This window comes from Sceloporus undulatus, chromosome 2, assembly GCF_019175285.1.
Source record: "Sceloporus undulatus isolate JIND9_A2432 ecotype Alabama chromosome 2, SceUnd_v1.1, whole genome shotgun sequence".
In the NCBI taxonomy this organism is placed as follows: Eukaryota; Metazoa; Chordata; class Lepidosauria; order Squamata; family Phrynosomatidae; genus Sceloporus; species Sceloporus undulatus.
The window spans coordinates 56,998,156-57,021,696 of NC_056523.1; the positions used below are offsets into that span (position 1 = coordinate 56,998,156).

General features: G+C 41.1%; 1 protein-coding gene across 1 annotated transcript in view; it reads right to left on the reverse strand.

Annotated features, from left to right (window-relative positions):
- The window catches only part of LOC121922551 (monoacylglycerol lipase ABHD6-like), a 73,740-nt gene extending 57,348 nt beyond the window's left edge, over positions 1–16,392 (reverse strand). The window contains exon 1 of the mRNA XM_042452138.1: positions 15,991–16,392. The gene's annotated coding sequence lies outside the window, so the exon portion shown is untranslated. The remainder of the gene's footprint in view (positions 1–15,990) is intronic.
- Between the last annotated feature and the right edge of the window lie 7,149 nt (positions 16,393–23,541).

Below are 23,541 nucleotides of genomic sequence, written 5' to 3' on the forward strand. Positions count from 1 at the left end.
CAAATATTATTATTATTATTATTATTATTATTATTATTATTATTATTATTATTATTATTATTTACACGTGAATAGAAATCCAAGTACACTCCCTGCCAGAAGCAATACTCTTTTTGTCCAAAGACACTGCTTGTCTAGCCTTTCTCATCTTCCTTGCTCAGTTCTCCCTCATGTCCCAAAATCTGCCCCAGGATATGGTTTGCCCTATAAAAGTGCATGCCAACCTATCCACCCACAAGTCAGTCTTGTTTGAGATTCAGATAGACACTCTATTGGTCTCTTGCCTGCTTCTTCAACATAAGTCCACCCTACTGTTCCAAAGCAGATGCTGAGCTTATCTCACTGAATTCCATCAATTATTATTATTATTATTATTATTATTATTATTAACTTTTATTTATAAAGCGCTGTAAATTTACACAGCGCTGTACATACAATCTTTTTAATTGGACGGTTCCCTGCCCTCAGGCTTACAATCTAAAATGTCTGGCACTGGTACAGTATTGCCCTCTGCAGCCCCCTTTAAATTGCTATCTACTAGCATCTTAGTTCTTATACATGAGTGTGTGAGAGACTGCCTTGTGCAAATATTGGTTCCCTTGCAAACCAATAAACTAAACTAATTTGGACCCTGTCTTCTGGAATTCTTGAGTTTGGAATTGACATGGGCTTGGTCCCAGCTTTAAAAGTTACCCTAACCCTCTCGCTGCTTCCTATTGAGTTAAATTAGCTTCCCCATTGAATACAATTGTGGGAATTCTCCCGGAGCCCCTCCACTTTGAATAACAGAGGCACAAAGGGGTCCATTCTCAGCTTACATTTGCACATGCCACCTGACACCACCACCACCCTTTCCTCTTCCTCCCTGCCTACATGGATTCCTCTCACTTTGGCTCTTTGATTGCTTCTAAAACAGGCAGCATTGGTGAGTGTTTGAACTCAGACTACCTCTGGACAGATCTCTCTGCCTACTGCTATTTCCAAGGGCACCTCACACTTAACTCTGGATTGGCTATGACTCATCCCCTGGCTGCTCCCTGCACAGTCTTTCATCAGACTGTACATGTGCTATCTGAAACCAGGACAGTTTCTTCCCTGTGCCACTATATCAGCATTATTAGTGTGGGTAGATGTTGCATTTATGAAGATGGCTGTAGTGCCTGAAGGCTTTATGTGGGTGTGCATACCAATAGATTCACACACATTGGACCCTGTCACCTTGTTGGACCCTGTCACCTTCCTAGAAAAGACAATAATGCTTGGTAAGGTAGAAGGCAACAAGAAAAGAGGAAGATGGACTCAAAAGCCACAGCCCTCAGTCTGCAAGACTTGGACAAGACTGTTGATGACAGAATGACTTGGAGGTCTCTCCAAGTCACCATGAGTAAAAATCACCTTGAGTAAAAGTCACCATGGCCACAAAGAGTAAAAGTCAACTTGAGGGCAGTTAACAGTAACAATAGGTCACAAACAGCAGTTCAAAATGTGCACAGAAGCATGTTGGCAACAGTGGAGCTCTTGTAACGGGGGCATATATTCTGGAAGATTTCCATAGTAAAGTAACTCCATTTGCTATGAAAGGCACACAAACACATCACTATTTATGTCATTTCAGGCCCCTTTCTCTCTCTCCCCGCCACTGTTGGGGTGTCCTTGGGGCAGCTCAGGCCCTGATCCATCGGGGAAAGGGGTGGGTGCAGGCCGCCCCAAAGGGGCGGTCTGTATCCCACCTTTATTGCTTTTGCCACATAGATACTCATGAGTAAACATACAGCTTATACTACACGTTTGGGCTCCTTCCCTATGCACCTTCACCTTCTAGGTGAAGAAATGTATTACTCAAGAAGAGCTGTCTTTTTAATAAAAACACACACATGAACACAAGCTCTTTTGGAACCTATGGAGTTGTTTCTGGGAAAGCATATTGATTAGCTTCTGTCAGACAAGTTGTTCCTCTTTTATGTTTATATAAAATATTGTTCTTACTGTGGTGAGGAGGTGTCTTCATGTTACAGCTAGATAATAGTCAGCTTTTTGAAAAAGGATCAAAGGGCACAGCAGATAAGAGGCAATTACCTCCCATCATAAAAATTATGACTCTTGATCCTTTTCTGAACCTTGGCATGGGACTAAAATAACCAGAAACCTTAAGTCATACAACATTTTCTCTGTCCTTGTTCAGCAAATGTCTCCTTTTCTCTACTTAGCAAGGATACACACACACAATCACAACTTGGTTTCTTTTTTCAAAGTGAAAGTAGGGTTCTGCCATATAAAGTGCAGTAGGGTTCGGCCTTAGCAAGATGAAACCAGTGAGGTGGGAAGCCTCTGTACCTGTATGGCTTCAAGATCAAGTGCCTTGATATTTAATTGTCACCATGAATTCAAAGCACTAAAACAAACACAGAGACTTAGGTTTCTGGCCCTGCCACAGATGCCTCTTGAGTGAATGGTGACCATGCACAGATGCAAGAAAATGTCAGTGCAGAATTTTCCCCTCCATTCCTTCCAAAGTCACTGCACATTGACATAAGCCATTTATAGGACCTGTTCAGAAGTTCCAAATAGGAGCTGAAATAGGAATTTATATGGCAGGCAAACAAATTCAACTGGGAGAAGCTGTGTATAGTTGCAAGACTTGTCAGGGTTGCAAGTCCCATCCCATTCCTCCTTTGCATTCCCTGTGACCTCTGTTCCATTTTTGTAATACTAGAATAAATTGCTAACGCAGGTAGAAATGTTACCTTACACAACTTTGCCTTTGCCCTGGAGCCAAAGGTTGGAAGCAATAAACTTTAAGTAATCCTGTTACCTACTATTCTGAATAACAAGTGAATAACAAAGCCACATTTCAAATAAAATAAAATAAAGACTAAGGAAAAACATTTTATTGGTGCAACAAGTTAAGAGTTAATAATTACTTTGAGTTATGACTTGCTAAGGGCATCTTAGTAAACATTTTAATAAGCTCTGTTTTTCAGTGTTTCTTCCCAGTGTTTTATCAATCCTATGTTTTACACCTGAAAAAGTAACAGAAGAACGCAAAGGAAAAATAACAAACAGTACAAAAATAATAATGCAACAAGTTACTTGCTTTCATCATTGTTAACAAGTAGAAACAACAAGGTGCTTTAAACCTTGTAATGACTAACAGAATGAATGACTTTAAAAAAGTAACTATTTAAGTTCTGTTTGGTCCTGAGAAACCATTTGGAATGGTGATTTCATCCTCACAATTATCATTCTGGTATTTTGTTCTTTGTGCTAATTGGTACATTTTTGTCATAGCACTAAGCAGTAAGATCTCCCACTTTCCCCATTTTAATGCCCTTCATTCTCCTCGCATGCATAGTCGAAGGATGTGAATCCCAAGTCTGAAAAAACGGAGGGAGGACTGTACATGTAAATACATTGAGGCTGTACTACTACTACTACTAATAATAATAATAATACACTGTTTATTTATATACCGCTTTTCCTCGAGATCAAAGCAGTTCACATCAGGTAAAACTATGACAAACATCATAATACAGTATAAAAACAGTTAAAACATTCAATTACAATAATAAATATTCAATAAAATTATATAAAATAAGAAATTAAGTAGTCAAAATTATAGGCTATCAAGTATCTTAATCTAATTGGGGAATATTTCTCTAAAAAGAGAAAGAGTCAGGGGGGTATGCTTGCTGGAAGAGATAGGTTTTTAAAGCCTTTTTAAAGGCTTCCAATGTAGAATCCACTAGAGCGGATCTCTTCCGGGAGAGCGTTCCAAAGAGTAGGCGCTGTTGCTGTGTAAGCTCTTTGGTGAGTTGTTGCCAGTCTCATCTTAGGATGTTCAAGTAGGAGTTTCTCTGTTGTTCTAAGGGTGCAGGGTGGATTATATAGGGTGAGGCGTTCTCTCAAGTAACTCGGGCCCAAGCCACGTAGGGCTTAAAAGGTAATAACCAACACTTTGTATTGGAACCGGAAGCGAATTGGCAGCCAGTAAAGAGATTTTAACACGGGGGTTATATGATCTGAAGTAGCTGTTCCCGTGACCAATCTGGCTGCAGCATTTTGAACCAACTGAAGCTTCCGAACCTGATATAAACGTAGCCCCATGTAGAGCGCATTACAGAAATCCAAACAAGATATTACCAGTGCGTGTACTACAGTTTCTAGGTCCTTTTGATCCAGACAGGGACACAGTTGGCGTATCAGCTGAAGCTGATACCAAGCATTCTTGGCCATCGCATCTACTTGAGATGACAATTGTAGAGATGGATCCAGGAGTACTCCCAAACTGCGAACTTTGTCCTTTAGGGGAAGTGTAACCCCGTCCAGGACGGGATGGCAAATTTCCCTGTCTGGATTCGAAGGACCTATCACAAGTACCTCTGTTTTCTCTGGATTCAGCTTGAGTTTGTTTTTCCTCATCCAGCCCATTACTGACCCCAGGCAGGCATCCAGAGGAGAGGTGCCAACCTTAATCACTGTATCAGTCGGAGACATGAAGTGATAGATCTGGGTGTCATCAGCATACTGATAACACCGAGCTCCATGGTTCCAGATGATCTGTCCCAGCGGCTTCATGTAAATGTTAAATAGCATGGGGGACAGAATGGCGCCCTGAGGGATGCCCGATATAAGGTCTCTTTTACGAGAGCAACTATCCCCCAGCCTCAGCACCTGGAATCTCCCCGAGAGATAGGACCAGAACCACTGGAGCGCAGTGCCCCGATATCCAAATCTCTCAGGCGTTCCAGAAGGATACCATGGTCAATGGTATCGAAGGCCACTGAGATGTCCAAGAGCACCAACAGGGTTACACTTCCCCTGTCAGTGGCCAGACGGAGATCATCGACTAAGGCGACCATGGCAGTCTCAACTTCATAGCCCGCCCTGAAATGGAGTAATGTACAGTCGGCCCTTATACATGGATTTTTTTATACATGGATTCAAGCATACGTGGTTTGAAAATGTTCCAAAAAAGTATAAATTTCAAATATCAAACCTTGATTTTCCATTTTTTATAAAGGACACCATTTTGCTATTATTATTATTATTATTATTATTATTATTATTATTATTATTAATATAGTGCTGTAGATTTGCACAGCACTGTACATAAAAACAATAAATATAAAAGAGTAAACCTGCCTATGACATACATTCTAAGAAATAATAGGATAATACATATAAAATACATAGCAATACAGGAAATGGTTCAATAAAACAGGCAATAAGAAAAAACATCAAATAGCAAGTGACAATCACGCAATGCCTGGGAACGCTTCTCTGAACAGGATGGTCTTCAACTCCATTTTGAAGCTGGTTAAAGAAGTGATGGCCCTTGCCCGTGGGGGAAGAAGGTTCCAGGAGTGAGGAGCAGCAAGTGAAAAGGGGCAAATCTGAGATGGGGCAGAGAAAATCCTGGGCTGAGACAGCCGACCTTGACTACCAGAACGGAAGGCCAGAGTGGGAAGGTGAGCAGAAAGAAGGTCTGATAAGTAAGGAGGGGCCAGCCCATGGAGGGCTTTAAATGTGGACAGCAGGGGCTTATACTGAATGCGGAAAGGGAGGGGGAGCCAGTGAAGGGATGCCAACAAAGGAGAGATATGGTCAGAGCGGTGGGCAGATGTGATAATGCGTGCAGCTGAATGCTGGACAGAAATTACGGAGGTGAGAAAGAGGAAGCCCAGCCAGGAGGACATTACAGTAATCAAGTCGTGATATCACTAGGGCATGGACCAGAATCTTGGCAGTAGAGGCAGAGAGATATGATCAGATTTTGGCAATATTGTATAAGAAGAATCTACAAGCCTTGGCTGTGGTCTGGATCTGAGGGATACACAACAGAGAAGAATCAAAGATAAAACCAAGACTGCTGGCTTGCTGGACTGGTCGAATAGAAATGTAATAGAACTGTAATGACACCAAAGTAAGAGACCAACAATTACTTGTCCTTTCACAATACCTAGAATCTGTTGCCTGAGCCTATCTCCAACAACAGTAGCCTCATTCAGTCTTATTATAGGCTAGTGTGATGGAGAGGTTGTCCAGTCTTAGGGACTTATATCCATATGTGGTTATACTGTTCCAAAATTACCCGCTTCTGGCATGATGTGATCAACCAAATTGCTTCAATTACAAAACAAAAAATAATTTTTTGCCCAGCTCTTTTGTTATTTTCAATATACACAAAAGGTAATAAATCTTTAAAAAATAGAAAGTTGATATCTTTTTTGCTGACAGCAGCTTGTCTAGAAGTGGCTAATAATTGGGAAATGAGTCTTGTATCCCTGGATAGCTGGTAGAAAAGAGTTTGGGATCAATGGCTTATGAAGAAATTAACATATAATATGAAATATAACTCATAACAACAAAATCAAAGACCTGTTCAGGAAAAATGGTCTCCTCTTATAGATTATATTAATACAAATTTTACATCCGTTTCTCCTCCATCTAATCACTGTTCTTTATGGTCAGATTTATTTTAAATGAATTGAATTGTGTAAAACTTTAATAAGGAAAGTTTTTTTAATGACATGAAACTTTTTTATACCATTGTTTTATGATTGCAAGATTTTGTGTTTTGTATTATGAATAAAGTATTTAAAAAAGAGAGAGAGAGAGAAGCTACTCTGTGAGTGTTGTGTGCCTTCAAGTTGCCTATTGGCTTATGGTGGCCCCATGAATTTCATAGGGTTTCCTTAGGCAAGAAATACTCAGGAGTGGTTTTGCCAGTCCCTTCCTCTGAAAAATAGCCTATAGCACTAGGTATTTACTGACATTCTCTTACCCACACACTAACCAGGCTGACCCTGCTTAGGTTCCAATATCAAACAGGAATCTTATACTCTCCAATATTTCACAGATGAAGATGGGGGTGCCTAAGGCCAAGCAATATCAGGGTGTGATCACGATGAGAAAGAACACAAGAGCTAGGAGAGGCTGCAGCAGTTTGCTTTTGCTGAAGCCTACTGGGAAGACTGGAATTCTACCTCCTATTCTCCTCCTAATTGAGTGAAAACTACTTTTGCACTTTGAACTCAATTTGCAGCAATGTACATGTAAGAGGGAGGCAAAAGCAAACCCGTCAAAACAAATCTTGCCAAGAAAACCTCATGAAAGGTTTCATAAACTGGAAATAACTGGAAGATACACAGTAACAAAAGTAAGCTGAGCTCAAAGGGAAACGTGGGAAGAGGATTAAAAAAACTAGGATGTTTTAAAAGCAGTGTGTGTAGGGGGTGACAGACGATTAATTGAAACAGTCTCTGCCAAATCTGGACATTTGAAATGTATGAGCTACCAGACACCAACTCAGAAAGCAAGACAGAGCCAGTACTGTATAGTCAGTCAGTCAGTCAGTCAGTCAGTCAAATGTTATTGCTTTTGGCCATAAAACAACATCACAAAAATAACAAAATACATACATATCATATTTGCAACATCAGTGGTTATACAGCAATTTATGATTTATAAAACTAAACATTTAGAAAAATGTAAGATAACTATATATAGCTAGTATAAAATTATTAAATATAATTATCACATTTACAACTTATGGCTATTTCTGCTATGTATTTCTTCCTATTATTATTATATTATTTGGCTGCTAGGGCATACAAAGCTACTCTCCAGGTCACATATTTGTCCAAATCTGCTAGGAGATAAAACTCACTTCTTATGGACTCTGGCAAGGGCTAGTTTCAGTTAAAGGTGTCACAAATCCCTCCCTAGGTTCACCATATAGTGTACAAAACAATATGTAGTAGACAAGGTCCTCTAATTCCAGGCATTCATATATACATGTGCGCTTCTTTATTGGGATGTCTCTATGCCTCCCAACTCTATATGCTGTGTCCATCATATTCAATCTTAGTTCTGTGAAGGCTTTCCACAATTGTACAAATGTTAAATTGTTAAAGTAGTCTGCATGTTCACAGATCTCCTTGAGTTTATGATATAAAGGTGCACATGGAGAAAAATAGATAGTATTTAAACCCCTTAAAATCATAGTCCAGCATTCAAGCCATTGAGCAGAAAAAACCTGAATTAATTACAAAATATAAATGCTGGCATCTAGTGGACACATTTGAAGGCGCACGCACACGTACATTCAATGTTCCACACCAAAGGCCAGAGTGATGTAGTGATTTGAGTGTTGGATCAGGGTGATCAGATGTCATAAGCAGAAAGGAAGACAAGGCGCCACAAAACACTGGACATTCCAGAAAAATATAGGGCATTACAAAGTAAACGCTAAAAACTCTACTATAAATATAAATTAATGCTTCTTGGTCAAGCTCAAAATAGAGGACATTTTGGAATTCCTCCTGGAGAGAAGGTTGAAATGTAGGACATGTCCTGGAACAGGAGGATATCTGGTCACCCTGTGTTGGATTATGATTATGGAGACCAGAGTTCAAATTCTGGCTTGGTCATGTAAACTCTGGGTGACTTTGAGCAAGTCACACTCTCTCAGCCTCACAGGATGGCAATAGCAAATCACTTCAGAAGAAACATGCCAAGAAAACCCCATGATAAGCTTGCCTTAGGGTCACCATAAGTCAGAAATTACTTGAAGGCACACAACAAGGGCCTCAATAACCCAAAGTCACCAAATTCTGTCTGGTTTTGGAATTTGACCAGGGTCAGCAATGGTTGTTACTCAGATGGGAGACTGCCAATGAATATCAGGGGATGTAGGCTGTATTTCAGAGGAAGGAACTGGCAAAACCATCTCTTGAGTATTCCTTTTCTAAGAAAACTCTATAAACTCATGAGATCACCATAAGTCAATAGGTGATTTGAAATCTCATTATAGACATACATGTTCCACATTGTTTGTTGTACACACACCATACCCTTTGATAATGATGGGCTTTTTCACATCACACAGTCATACCACTAAGACTGTGCTTTAACTGCTATGGCTGCATTCTGTGGAGTCCTGGGATTTGTATTTTCATCAGACACACGAAAGGAGCTCTCTGGCTGAAAACAGTAAATACACTTCCCTAAACTGCAGATCCCAGGATTCCACAGAATAGTGCTATGGCAGCTAAACAGTCTGTGTTTTTCCAGCTCTCCTTCACCATACTTCCAATGCCAATGCTGCTAAAAATCTTAAGCAGAGGACAAGGAGGGAAAGATAAGATGGGCTGGGCTGGCATAAAAATACTTTTTTTGAAAAAGCTTCTTTATCAGAGGCTTTGTTAACTGAGGTATGCCTGTAGTTCAAGAGAGCAAACACAACCAAACAAATGATGCCCTGAGCCATTTCATTGACATTTCATACATTTTTCTCTTCTAGTTTTCCAGTGTGGAAGCTTTAAATTAATTTTAATTGGTTTCACAGTTATCTAGAAATACCAGAATGTCACCATATGATAATGAGGAATAAAATAAATTGCAGGATGTGTTGTAAGAGAAGTGAAAGAGCACCTGTTTTTATTTACTCATGATCTCCCTATACAGTGGTGCCTCGGGTTACGAAATTAATTCGTTCCGCCATTCCTTTCGTAACCCGAAAATTTCGTAACCCGAAAAACTTTTCCGTTAGCACTGGAAAGCCTATAGCATTTGAATTCGCGCCGAAATGAATTTCGTAACCCGAAAAATATTTTGTAACCTGAAACAGTTTTTGCCAATCCAACTTTTTCGTATCCCGGAAATTTCGTAACCCGATCATTTCGTATCCCGAGGCACCACTGTACCAAGTTCTGATTTTCAAGGTTATTTTTGCATCCCTTTCATTATTGAGTAATTAATCTTTCCGACTAATGTTTTTCCAGATGCAGTGAGCTGATCATTCCACTTTAATTTTTTTAATGCAGTGATGTAGTGAAGCCAGCACCTGAAGAGTTAGAGAAATTTGGACTGATAGGGCTAACTCTGGAGTTTATCACACAGGAGGAATTTCTCTTAATTTTGAATGAAAAGAAAGTGGGGCCAGAACGTATTCACGTGAATTCGCTAGTTCAGCAAATTTACGTGAATTCGAATTACATTTGAACTGACTCCCCATTGCCCGAAAATAGCTTGCCATTGCCCGAATTTGTGTGTGATCACCTCTCACGCAATAATGTGAAACCCCATGATTGCGTTCAAACTGACTTCCCATTGCCCGAAATTGTGTGTGGTAGTCTATCATGCAATAATGTTAAACCCCATGATTGCTTTTGGATTGCCATTGGATTATACTTCCAATTTCCCTTGTCTGATAATGTCCAATGTCAAGTGCCACCTCACCCAGCAGGGAAGAATGCTTGGAGTTGCAGTCCAACAATGGGAGAACTGTATGATTCATGCAGCTCTCCAGTTGTTGGACTGCAGCTCCAAGCATTCCTCACTTTTGGCTATGGTGATAAGGGGCACCAGGATGAGCAGTCCAACAATGATTCCCACTCATATACCCTACAAGGATCCCTGTTATCTCTGGACTTAGCTGCAATTTTCATGGCTCAAGTGGAAGGATGTATTTCCCAGTAGCAATATATCAACACTTTTTCTCCTATTGGTGGGAACTGTCTCTGCTCTTCCCCTTTCTCTCTATTTTACTGTTCACACATGTCCAGTAAGGATTCTAGAGATTGCTGCTCTTTACTTTGCCTGTTGTATGCAGGCACTATTATGCCCAGATTTTAAGGGCAACCTGTTTATCCTGAGAGCGTGTAGTGGAAATCTTCCTCCCAGTAAACTTATTCACAGCAGGGCTGACACAGACAAAGAGACACCAAATTTGGTTTTAGACACTATGCATGTAACATTTATTGGAAATTCTTTTTAAAATCTTCATGGTTTTTATATCCTTCCCACAACATCCCAAGTCTCTTTATTTTTATAACAAAAATATAGTCCTGTTGTTGTTGTTGTTTTATATCTCATTCTTCAATGTCCAATGGAATTTAGTCCTTCTGGAACTGTAGCTGATTTCGACAAGTCAGATAAAATCACAGTTGTGTCTTTAATTAAAGCAGGCAAAAAAACCCATACGCCCTACTGACTGCGGGTGTGCATAAACCAAAATCACATCTTTTTCATGGTGTTCATACATGCATTGAGCATGTTGCTTGATCCAATTTCCTTGTATTTTTCTGTAACAGTATGATTGTTTTGGCCCACCACTCCCTCATTTTTGTGGGTGTAAACAACTGCATAACGAACTTCAAAAATGTCACCCTCCCTCCTTCAATTTTAATTTGGCTTGAACAGGTTTTCCCATTTAAACGTTGCTTATCCTGATTTTTTGTTTGGTTGTCAATTCACAATGGTTTTCCTTTGAGGTTGTCCTAATAAAAAGTACTTCAAAGAACAATTTTCAAACTTACAAAGCTGACAAAAACCAAGCAGGAGAAGCAAGGTTATCCCTAAACCCCAAATTTCTGCATTTGATAAGTCCCCTGACCTGAAAAACATAGAACACATTCAGGTTAATCATTTTTTTATACTGTTTTATTTGATTCCCAGAAACTTTGTGCATCCATCATATATATATTCAATGTTTATTACTAAATAAGGAGAGTCCCTCAATCCCTCCCCCCTTGTTTTGTTTTGTTTTTCAAATAGGAAAAAAAACATATAATTAGTCCATCTTGGCCTGATATAAAAGTCAGCATTTTCCCTAGGTTGTTGTAGTTTAATTCTCCTCTGCATCCACAACTTTAATATTTTTAAATTTTTCTTACAATGTTCCTCTCAAACACACTCTATTCCCTTTGTCAACAACCTATTCATAGGTCTTGTAAGTTTAGCATATTGTCAAACATATGACCGAACAAAACCAAAAGCTCCCATTTTCTTTACTTCCTCGATTCCCTCCTTCATCTTTTCCCTCTCTATCTCACTCTTATCTGGAGTCAGCCCTTGGCCATTGCTGCCAGATCACCTCTGCCAATTTTTTTCTCTCTCTCTCTCTCCTCAACATGTACAAACCTTCTTACAGCTTACTCTAACTTTCTTATAAAATCTTGCAATCATACAGTTTTTCCTTTCATTTTCTTAGAACCCCTGAAGTTCTAGATATTTTTCTTTATGTTAACAGTTTTGTGTTTTATTTCCTTTTTTACCAGTTAGTCCTGACCAATTGTCCTTTAACTGGGATCAGGTGTATTGAAACATTTAAACTCAGCCTCATGGGATGTGCAGTTATGGTTGATTAACCAATCTTGGACTCTGTACAGGACATCTCAAGTTTCCTTTAACAAAAATATTATTTGGCAACTTTAGGTAACACATTTGCCACAGTCCATTCAGGTGTTTTAGATTTTCTTATCTTTTCCAAATTATCCTGTTTCTGACCTTTAAGATTTAGTTATAGCTTTTTCCTTGTCACCCATCCCCCCCCCCCCCCCACAATGGACAAAACAGTGACATGAGGGTAAGGTTTTCAGGTACATACACAGAAGGGTTAATAAGGGTTAATAACACCACACTCACCTACTGGCCCATGCCACCTACTATCAGCAGATGCCACTATCAACTTGTGGCAGCTGCCCAGGATTGGCCTCTGAAGGTAGCAATGGGAAACGCAGTAGTCATTTATACATCTATTCATACCAAACAATATATTTAAACAATCTTTAACTCTCAGTTTTCCTAGAACAGAATTTAAAGCAAACTATCAAATGTTTTTACTCCCCTAGATATATTTTAACTAAAAGTGTCCCACTTTTATTTGGTTATTTCTACCAGTCAATGATGTAATTCCCAAAACCACTGGCTGGGATAAACAACCATGGGGCCATTCACATTACCATTTACCCCGGTTCTGAAATCGAATCTTGCATGTGAAGTTCATATTCACCCTGAATCCCCTACAAGCGAATCAGAGGCTTGCACACCTGTTCCGTGGCAAATGCTCCTTAGAGCACGTTAAAAGAAATCGGCGCAAATAGCATTTCATTTGAGAAACCCCGGGTTCTGTGGAATATGAACTTGCCCCTGATCATGACCGGGGCAAATTGAGGGAGGGATTTAGGTCAGAGGGTGGGCAAAGGGCAGGGCATTCCCTCCCATCATCAGAAGGGAGGGGGGGAGGAGGAGGAGGAGGAGGAGAAGGAGAAGGAAAGAGCCGAAAAGGGAAGAGCACGGCTAGCGGCTTGTGCACTTTCCCTTTCATCTGCTCACTTCCAGCAAATGTTACAAATGTTGCAAAGGGCTAGACTTACAATCCGAATGTTACATTTTTTGCTCTTGTCAATTAGACAAAATGATACATGCTTTTGCTACTGAATTCAGAAGCAGCCCTGAATTGCTTTTAAAAGCAAAAAATAGAATGCATGGCAATTACATCCTTTTCTGGCATTTCCAAGGTTAGGAATTTATTATTATTATTATTATCATTATTATTATTATTACATGTGTAAGAGGCATTCTGGGGGGCAAGGAGTGGGGGATGCATTAGCTTGCAAGGGATTGAAAATGGGGACAGGGGCAGATCTGACCCAAATGCCCACACATACACACAACACACAAAAAAGAAGTTTAAAAAAAATTGACACTTTGGGTCATTTTGTGCATGGCTCTTTAAAAAAAAGGAGGGGGGAGGACACTTCCGATGCCCCTGCAAAACGTCACCATGACGATCGCTTGATTGATAGCAGGCACCTTCACAGCAGGCACAGAATGCATTTGATTTAAAATGCCCCTCTTTTGTAGTGGGCACTTGCTAATGGAGAGATTCGGGGGAGGGGCATCCGAATCAGCCCAGTTCCTTCCAGATCTTTGATGCCAGTCTGAATGGGACCAAAGTGGAACAGGACTGGATCCAGAAGGTTCTGGCATGTTGTGAGAAGACTAAGATCATTGGAAATAGGTGTTTTCCGATGGTCTTAGGAACTGAGACACCACTCCAATATGGTCAGGGGTCACCGCAACATGAGGAACTGTATTAAAGGGTCACGGCATTAGAAAGGTTGCTGTAGGTACATACTGCTGTAGGGAATTCTGTGCTTAAGTCCATCCAGCAGTTCACCTACCTGGGAAGCATCATCTCCTCAGATGTCAAGATTGATAAAGAGATTGATCACAGACTGGCAAAGGCATATAGTGCATTCGGAAGGCTTTACAAAAGAGTCTGGAGCAACAAACACTTGAGGCGAAGCACAAAAATCAGTGTGTATAGAGCCATTGTACTGTCTATTCTCCTCTATGGGTCTGAAACATGGGTCACCTATCGCCAACACCTACGACTCTTCGAACGCTTTCATCAGCACAGCTTACACACAATTCTAAATATACACTGGACTGACTATGTGACAAATGTTGCTGTCCTTGAGCAAGCAGGGATCACCAGCATTGAGGCCATGCTATTGAGGACGCAGCTGTGCTGGGCAGGACACATTTCCAGGATGAAGGACCATCGCCTCCCAAAAATAGTATTCTACGGTGAACTCGCCACAGGTCAGCATAAGAGGGGCGCCCCAAAGAAGAGATAAAAGGACTCCCTGAAACAATATCTCAGGCTTGGCCAAATTGATCACCAACAATGGTCCGCCCTGGCTTCACATCGGGAGGCATGGAGACGCACTATCCACAATGCTGCAGCCTTTTTCAAAAGCTCACGGCGAACGAGTCTCGAAGAAAAACAACAACGCAGAAAGAACCACAACTCAGAAACATCACCCAAGTAGACCTTCCGCTGTGCTTTCTGCAACCAGACCTGTTTGTCCCGGATTGGCCTTTTTAGTCACCAACGCGCTTGTGCAAAGTGCAGGATGAGTCCTTCCTGAATCTTCGTTCGCGAAGCAAAGCCAGAAAGACAGAGAGACATTCATCAAAATGCACAGCCATACACCCCAAAGCTCCTGCTCTCTCTCCCAGATTTCCTTTTGTGGCCTCTTCTGGTCTTTATTTGTGCCTTCCTCATAATCTCTCCCAGTGAGAGAGGAGTTCTTTAATTCCTCCTCCCTCAGTTTCTCATTAGTCTGTTTCACTTGTTGGGCCAAATTGTTCAGACCAAGTTGTGCCAATATCAATCCTATTTTCATTAAATCAATTTTATCTGCTGAAGCTGTATCAAAGCAAAACATTCCAATCCCTTTATACAATGCCTCCCATGGATCGCTCATTTGCGGATCCTTCAAAGTCTGCTGGAACCACTCAGAGGCTTCCTTTAAAGCTTCCTCCTGTTTGTTTCCCTTCAAAAGGGACCTCTTTAGATGTAAACTCCAATCCTTATTCTCTTCAATATAAGAGTATTTGTGGGAGAGATCTCTTTAATTTCTCCCTCCAAAGAGCAAAAAAGGTTACCATAGGTGGGATCTTTCTCTCCTGACCCCTTTTTGGCCTTTTTCCCCCCAAACATATTTGCAGAAATATTGAAAGTTTTAATTAGCGAGATCCCTAAGGGCACTCCAAACCCTACCTTCACTCACCCCTTCTATATTCCCTTCTCAAACAATGTAATGGCAAGGGAGGTTATCTGAACATCCCTCTCAAGAGTAAAAAGGTATTAGCGAGATCCCTAAGGGCACTCCAAACCCTACCTTCACTCGCACCTCTTTTACCCTATACAACCTCTCAAAACAAGGGTTAGACAGGATTCCTAAGGGCAACCCTTACCTTCACCTGCCTCTTGTAACAAGAGTCCTGTGGACAAGATCCCTAAGGGAATGCCAAACCCTACCTTCACTTGTCCTCAAATAGACCTTTCAATTCAAAATAAACAATGCATAGCAAGAGCATCCCCTTGCACCCAGTCTCAAAGTCTGTCCCCCTAGCCGTGACAGTTGCTAGGAAGAAAAAGTGCCACCATGCTCTAGGATCCTGCCGACTATGCCAAATATGTTATGCCCAGATTTTAAGGACAACCTGTTTATCCTGAGAGCGTGTAGTGGAAATCTTCCTCCCAGTAAACTTATTCACAGCAGGGCTGACACAGACAAAGAGACACCAAATTTGGTTTTAGACACTATGCATGTAACATTTATTGGAATAGACATAGACAAATACAAGTACCAAGAGAGCTCTCACACACACCATTCACACAATACTCACACACACAGATGGCACTTCACTGAAGCCGTTGATCAGTCGCCTTCATGAAGGTGTGGGAGCTCTGTTGCCGCAGATCCAGAGCACCTTTGATTTGGAAAAGTCTCTCTTTTAAGGCTTTACCATGTCCTCCGTCCTTCTGTCTTTATGTTAGGACCTCTTCCTTTGACGCTGACCAACACTTTAGATAGAACAGTTCTTTGCAGTCTCTTCCTTATCAGTCTTTGTTTACACATTTTGTCATCTATCTAGGCTGTTCTTTTAGTCCTGGACATCTTCTTCTTTACAGATAAGCAGCTACATCCAAGGTTTTGGACACACCATCTATTGCCACATCAGCAGTCTTCAAAAATCCTCGTCTCGCTTGCCAGACTGCTGTCCCCATCATGCATTGCATTTCTCCATCTTAGTTCAGCTCATTGCCACCACATTTACATCCTCACCCATTCCTCACAGCACACACACTTACAGTAGGATCTGCTAGAACAGAATCCCTTTCTTTCCCAGCTCAAGTTCCATTGCATTGTTTACTGCAGATGCACTGCTGCAACCCAACACTGAATATCTGTCTTTCTTTTGCCCTTCTTCACCATCCTCCCAATGCCAATACTGCTTTAAGGAAAAACTACTAGCTAGCAACAAGACAAGGAAGGAAAAAGGGGCTGAATGGTCTTTGTAAACAGCAATGTCACTGTAACTGCAGACTTTGGTAACTGCAGAATGCCTGTGTTTATATATTAGCACATCCAAATTTTATGCCATTATGTTTCCTTTTTTTGGCATTAAATTTCCTCTTTTGCAGAGTGGACCTATCAAAGGTGTGGTACACACTGCCAATAAGCGGCGTACCAGCACCAATACTAGAGTTAGGGACCACACGGCAACCGCACGGTCCCTAACGCTAGTACATAGTCGCGGCGTTACAATGGCGGCGCCCCATGTACATGGCTGCCGCCATTGGACATGAGAACTACACGGCATCTGCATGGCGCCGTGCGTCATTTATGTTGCAAGTGTGCCAATGGCGTACTTGTAACATCATTGCGGTGCCGCAGAAAGAACCCAAAAGCAAGAAGCATGATTTTTTTTTCCTGTGGAGAAAAAACGGGTGCCGGCATGCCGTCGTTTCTCAGCTATCTGTCTCGAGCCTAAGTAGTCATCCTGATTTATCAGCTCTCAGTGTTTCTTCATGATTGTTTAGTAGGACGTTGTGGCCATGCTTAGCTGTTATGCTAGCTACGAATGCAGTCATTGTAATGCACCAGCAGAAAAGCACTAAGAGCTTTCCAGTCCTTTTTACTTCTGTTTTGAGCACAACTTGGTAGCCTGATATTCTGCTGTCTGTTTTAAAGCAGGGCAAAGCTATCACAATTCAGACAGTGAAAATAATCCCAGGAGAATGTGGGTTGAATCTTTGGAGATTATCACATGGGGGGGGGAGGAGCCAAGAGTAAAAGGCTTACTCTTGGCATAATCATGTGATCACACTGAAGATTTTCAGACAACGTCATACTCATTCAGGATTTATCCCTTGAAAATTGAGGCATGCTCCTGCAATAAACCATTCCTGGGACAATGGTTTGTTGCTGGAGCATTCCTCGATCTTCAAGGGATAAGTCCTGAATTAGTTTGACGTTGTCTGAAAATCTTCAGCGCGATTGTGCAATTATGTCAGGAGTATGCCTTTTACTCCTGGCTTTTCCCCCGATTTGATAATCTCCTAAATTGTTTTTTCGGGAGGTGGAGGGCTGCCAAAAAGTCCACTTAAGATAACTGATCTCAGAGTTTTTCTGAGTTTTCCTAAAAGATTCACATTGTGGTTGGTTGCGTGAATAACTGATATGACTAGCCCCAGGGTAAAGCAAGATAAAACTCTGCATGCCTTGATCATGTTTCAAATACCTCCACATCACTGACTCCACCTTTATTTGCAATGCTGATAAATATGAGCAAGAAGGTTCGCAGAGATGTGCATAGCTGCAGTTCCAATTAAAAAATAGTGTGAACAACAAAATTGGAATTTTAATCAAAGGAGATGTTGAAGGTGATGAACCCTATCCCAAAATAGATTCAGCACATTGGATACCTCCTTTAAAGTTTGGACTAAAACCCAAAGTGGATTCACTGTTCCACTGAGATGATAGCAACAAGCCAACACTGACTGTGGCTAACATCATCTATTGCAGGATGCAGCATAAAAGTTCACCAGTTGGAATTAAGCTTTGTTTTCCCTTTCAACCCCCTTCCCTGGCTTCCCTGTTTATGCTATTCAGCCTCCTCTTGGCTATTCAGTGCATGCCAGAGAACAGGGGGAACCAGAAAAGCTTCTGGCTATGGCCCCCATAGCATGATCCAGATCAATAACATCATGTGATGAGCTCAGCTGAGATCCACAGGAGGTTTCTCCAAACTCCCCTGCCCCCTACCAGCCTCTCAGTAGCCATAGAGGTGCTGTCACATCAAAACAGTGAATATTGCTGGAGGGTGTGTGTGTGAGTGGGCTTTGGTTGTTATGAAGGGACCGACGCCCGCTTATGTCATTAACAGGACATCAGGCTGTGTGTCCTTATTGAGGACTTCTCCTTGATCAAGAGTTTACTGATATCGCATTCCTACATGGGTTAAGGGCCAATGTTTGAGTTTTCCTGAAGCTGACAGTAACAAAGACAGTTTTACAGAACAACAACTATGGAGGAAAAGGAAATGATATTTTGAGATTTCCATTAACCCTGCCTGTTGGTGTTGCGAGCAAAGGCGTCTCACAGGAAAGGAATACAGCTATGTTTGCATTCAAAGCATCAATCATCTACATGCTGACACTAAACATTTCTGGATACAGATAAAGCAGTAAGCACTGAGAATCAGAAAACCAGAGAGTTGGAAGGGGCCTCACATGGGCCATCATGTCCAACCCCACTCAGTGCTGTAGAGCATTTCCAGCAGGTCCGTCCTCTTTCTGAAATCGTCAAGTGAAAGAGACTCCACCTAGGTACTTAGTTCTATTGTGAGACTGTTCTGACTGTCAAGAAATTTCTTCTAATGTTCAATCTAACATTTGTAACTTAAAGGCATGCAACCTGGTCCTTATCTTCTGGGGCAGCAGAGAACAAAATGCACCTTCCTCTTTGTAACAACCCTGTAGGAAAAAGCAAGCCCCACAGAATCCAAAAGGACTTACACTCAAGTAAGTGGGTATCCAATTGTAGCCTTATAATGTAATGCAGTACTATATGCATGTATCCTGTGCAGGCTGGTTTCTGGAAGCATATTAATGGGCATGTGAGCATGGCCATGCATGCCAATGTGCATTATAGAGAACAGTTATGAGGACACAATAAGCATTAATAAGTGATCCAGCATGGTATAGTGTTTTGAACACTGGACTATACCTCTGGAGATCAGGTTTCGATTCCCCACTCAACCATGGAAACCCATTGGGTGACCATGGGCAAATCACACACATTCAGCCCCAGAAAACTCTGTACTAGGTTCACCTTAGGGTCTTCATTACTTCATTAATACCCAGCTTGCTGGAGGCAATTGGCTTACACTTAGGGAGTGCTAGTTCACTGATAAGCGATATAGAAATGTACTTGCTGTTGCTATTCATTAGTTGTAAATTACTTGAAGACACACAACAAACAAGAACAACATTAATAAATGTTCCCCTGTGTAATTGCTTCCCAAGCTGTCTGACCAGCAGTTATTTTTTTCCCAATGTGCCAGGAACCAGTACCCTATTTGTGCCTGTTGGCTACCATTGTTTTATTCTTTCCTAGAACTCCAGTGCTCACAATCCTTCAGGAGAGAAGGTTAAGCAGAGTCTGGATAGCCATCTGTCGGGGATGCTTTGATTGTGAGTTCCTGAATGGCAGGGAGTTGAACTGGATGGCACTTGTGGTCTCTCCCAACTCTATGATTCTATGATTCTAGGGCAGAGGGAGGGGAAGGCCAAGGGAAGGGAGGGAGGGGTGGCAATTATTAAGGGGGCAGCAACAATAGCAATATTTTGCTTTCTGCCTCAGGCAGCTGGAAGACTGAGGCCACTACTGGATGCTCTCCACAGTGGGAATAGGTATACTTATTTATGTTTAGCCAGCACAAATGGCAAACAGTTGTTTGAATTCATTGCCAATAAGAATGAATTTCTTTGTATTTAAGGGTGGAAAGAACATGAGATTTAAAACATGTTGAATGCTGGGGAAAACCAAAACAGATAAATTTATTCATTCCTAGAAGTAAGTGTATTTTACCAAGAAAAATGGTTGCAGTAAAGCTGCCCTCTGCTGTCTAGTCCAAAGGTATCAGTCAAGGTTGTTTGTGTTAGCAAGTAAAAATACTACTCAGTCAATACTGAGTATCCAAGAGTGAGATGTGGATTTGAAATGTTTTATAGAAGACAATATCTTTTTCATTCCACCATTCCTACAAAGTATCCATTAGAAACTCCTGTCACACTAACTTGGTAGTTCTTTCTGGCTCAAGGTTATACCTGTTATACTGCTTCAACCACCACCACCACCATACCTTTATTTCAGCCAACAGGCTATTAGGCAACACAATATATATATCTATAACATGTTAAAATAGCACTATAAAACAGACATTCATAGCAAACTCCTAATAATAAGTGATGTTTAAATATTATATTGTATTATAAAAACAAATATTCAAGACAAACATACTTATAATCTTAATATAGTGTTAAGTATATATATAATCGTTTACAAATACATTACCTGTTCGTTTCTGGGCACAATTCAAAGTACTGTACTGATCATGACCTATAAAAAGCCCTACATGGCTTGGGTCCAGACTATTTGAGGGACCGTATCTCCCCATATGAACCTGCAAGAGCCCTAAGATCTTCAGGAGAAGGCTTTCTCTCAGTCCCACCAAGATCACAGGCTTGCCTAGTGAGGACACGAGAGAGAGCCTTCTCAGTGTCTGCTCCCACCCTCTGGAATGCCCTTCCGCAGGAGGCTAGATTGGCCCCCTCCCTGCTGGCCCTGCACTGGCAAGCAAAAACATTTTTATTCAAGCAAGCTTTTTAAAATCATGCAGGCCTGGTTTTATTGGCGGGGGGGGGGTTGTTTTAGATTATGTGTTTAATTTTTGTATGTTTTATGTGATTTTATATTGTATATAAACGTTTTAACTGTTTTGAATTTTACAAGATTTTAAATGTTTTATCTGTGAGCCACCTTGGGTCCCTTGAAGGAGAAAGGTGGCATATAAATGAAATAAATAAATAGATGTTACACAGTTTCATTAAAAAGGGACAAAGTGGATATTTGTACGAGTACTTAGAGAACAATAGACAGGGCTGTTTGTTATGAATGGGTCATAATCTTATGAGTTTCAGCAGCAGAGAGGAAGAACTTTGCCACTGCTTCTGTTTTACTTTTCTCAGTCAACAAATACACTAAGTACCAATAGAATGGTCGACTTGGAAACTTAAGCAGGAGGAGTGAAATTAATCTTTGGGGGAAATCAGAGTGGCAAAATGTGTCTTCTTCCCAGCAGCTTGGGAGCATGGCATACACACAATACATGCCCCCAAGATGCTGGGAACACGCTGTGAAGCCACCCCACTGCCCACACAGCAGCAGTTTTTCAGTGCTCCAGCGGCACGGCATTTAGACACCAGACACTGCTGGAGCTCAAAAAAAGCTGCTGCCATGGTGGCAAAGGCACCTTTTCCTGGCACAAAAAGGAGCGTGTTTCTGCCACTTCTAGCAAGGTAGAGGGGATAACATAAAATAGTGCTATAGTAAACATAGCTTGGTATTTGGGGATGATCAAATTTTGTAGATAAAGTGCCCCCTCTCAAGATTAAATTGCAACCCTAGGCTAATGGGAGAACAAGTTGTGTGCGCAGAGGATAAAGAATATTGTATATCAATATCTTTTATATGGCTCGCCAAAATCTGCTGCGCCCTGGGCAAATCATGTGTAATGAGGAAATTGTTTGAAAAGCCCAATCTCTGCAATTTGTCCCTGATAGTTTTAAACCAGAGGGTGGTATAATTGTCTTCCATTATGAGATACGAATATCCAGACTCAGGGCCAACATAGAAAAGTTTAAGGCCCACGTCCAGGCAGTACATTCAACTGAATGACAACCTGCTTCAAGCCATAAAACAGCTGATGGCACACAATTGGGTACACCAAATAATTTCCAAAGGTAAACCAAAAGGATCCATTCTAACACTAAAGAAAAACCTGTTATCCAAACTGCTTGTTATACAGTGGGCCTCAGTATCCACTGGGGTTTGGTTCCAGGACCTCCCCATGGATAACAAAATCTGTGGATGCTCAAGTCCATGAAATATAATGGCATAGTAAAGTGATATCCCTTATATAAAATGGCAAAACCATGGTTTGCTTTTCGGATTTTTTTTACAAAAAAATATTTTCAAGCCATGGATGGTTGAATCAGTGGATGTAAAATCCATGGAAACAGAGGGCCAGCTGACCTTCTCCTCCTGCTCCTCCTCCCCTGTTTGTTTCTATGTAGATCAAGCTGTTTCTCTTCATATGCTCCTCGATCCTCTAAATAAGTTCAATTTTTCTATGTTTAATTGACAAAAATAGTCAGCCATTATTCTTTGGCCTATGCAATGTATGCAAAGATAAAATCAGGGAGTTCTTTCTTTTCTTTTTTTTTTTTTTAAAGGAGTGGTGCCAGTTTAACATTCTCAAAAAGACACTTTCTGGTGCTTTCCCTTGATTGTCCTCTCCTGAACTGTAAGCCATTCCAGTTAGACTGTTGTTAAAGAAGGCAACTGCACTGTATATGCTATTCTTCCCTTATCGCTAGCCTCAGACTTCCTGTTTATAGAATAAATGCCAGGTGTCTGCACAATAACTTCATCTGTTCCTCCTTGGAAATCTCTTTTTAACTTCTCTGTTCTGCTATGAATTCCCCATGTGGCCTTGGGCTTTTATTTTAAGTTTCCTTTCCTTCTTCGATACTTGCATATCTGTAGAGTGTAGATGTTAAGTCCATGCCTATGTATGCATGCCTACATATGCCCATGTAGGTGCATCACACTATGTTCAAGAAGACTTACTCCCAAGTAATTACAAATTGCAGCTCTTAGCTTTAATCCTCTTGGTGAGTTATGTTCCCATAACTAGGTATTATACCAGTGGAAGTATTTTGAGGGTCACTGCACAAGGAGGTATCCAGTACCTCCTTTCCCATCCTGCCCAGCTAGACAGTGGTTAGGAGTGGAGTTGCACCAGGATGTTGTCCCCCTGCTGTGGCACATCTGGAGGGGAAAGAATCAGCTTTTATGCTACATTTATGTTGGAAGTCCAAGAGCAAAAGCTGCTCCTTCTTCTTTGGCTGTAAATGGCAACCAGATGATACCCAGACACAACTCTACTCACCAACTGGTTGGAGGGATATGCCTGACTCTACCCAGGTGCCATTGAACTGCCAATATTAAGTATTCTAGCAGAGATTTATGCTCTGTCAGCATAAGAGTCTGTAAGAGTCTAGCTGTGAGACAAAGTCCTTCAACTTTGAAAGTCCTAGAATCCCCA